Genomic DNA, 1185 nt, shown 5'->3' with positions numbered 1-1185 from the left:
ACCAGAAATGGCATTGTCATTACCCTGGAGGGCTAGATGGACTGAGTCCCTGACCCAGAAAGCCAGGAAGATGGGGCTGCCTCCCTGGAGGGTCCCAAAATTTGGGGCTGCCTCCCTGAAGGGCCCATGGGGCAGAAGATTGAACCATGGAAGTTGACTCTCGGCCTGAATCTTAATGGACTTTTTTCCTGCTGGGTTGTGAACTTGCCCCAGAGCGACAATCCCTTTAATCTTTCCACCGTCTCCCTTTTGTGAAGGGGACGTCTAACCTACGTCCGTCCCACCGTAGTATTCTAGAAGTAGATAACTTGTTTTCTAGCTTCATAGGCCTGCAGACAGAGAGGAACATTGCCCCAGGGTGGACCTTACCCAAAGTCTACTCGGTAAGATCCTGACAATTTTAGATGAGATTTTGGATTTAGGGTTAATGCTGGAATAGGTGAAGATCTGGGGGATTTGGAGATGGGGTGACTATATTTTACTCATGGTAAGAATGTAAATATTGGGGAGCCAGAGGGTAGACTCTGTTGGGTTGAATAGTGCATGCATCCCCCCACCCCCGCAAATTTATGTCTACCTGGAATCTGTGAAGGTGATTTTAATTGGAAGTAAGGTCTCTGTAGATGTAATCAAGTGACGATAAAGTCACACTGGACTAGGGCGTGCCCTAATCCAATGACTGGTATCTTTATAAGAAGAGGAAAATTGGGACACAGAGACAGACACATAGGGAGATTGCCATGTGACAACCGAGGCAGAGATTAGCGGTAAGCTGCCACAAGCCAAGGAATGCCAAGGATTGCCAGCAACCACCAGAAGCTAAGAGAGATGTGTGGTACAGATTCTCCCTTTAACTGCCACCCCCAGCACAAGGTACCGATCTTGCTGACACCTTGATTTCAAACATTTGGCCAATAGAAATGTGAGAGTATAAAATTCTGCTGTTTTAAGCCACCCATTTATGGAAATTTGTTATAGCAGCCTGAAGAAACGAATACAGCACTTGAGTCCTGTTTAGCAAGGATCAAGCTAGAGCTCTTTGGTCACTGTGTCTAGCCTGGTGAACATCAATGGCTGCTTGGGGCAGCCATATGGACATTATTTGTGATTGTGGATCCCTGAGATGGGCCTGGGGATGAACCCCTGTCAGTTACTACAAAAAAAAAAAAAAAAAAAAAAAAAAAA

This window comes from Mandrillus leucophaeus, unplaced genomic scaffold (assembly GCF_000951045.1).
Source record: "Mandrillus leucophaeus isolate KB7577 unplaced genomic scaffold, Mleu.le_1.0 Scaffold1466, whole genome shotgun sequence".
In the NCBI taxonomy this organism is placed as follows: domain Eukaryota; kingdom Metazoa; phylum Chordata; class Mammalia; order Primates; family Cercopithecidae; genus Mandrillus; species Mandrillus leucophaeus.
The sequence above is the reverse complement of the archived record's forward strand: the minus strand, read 5'-3'. Positions refer to the sequence as shown.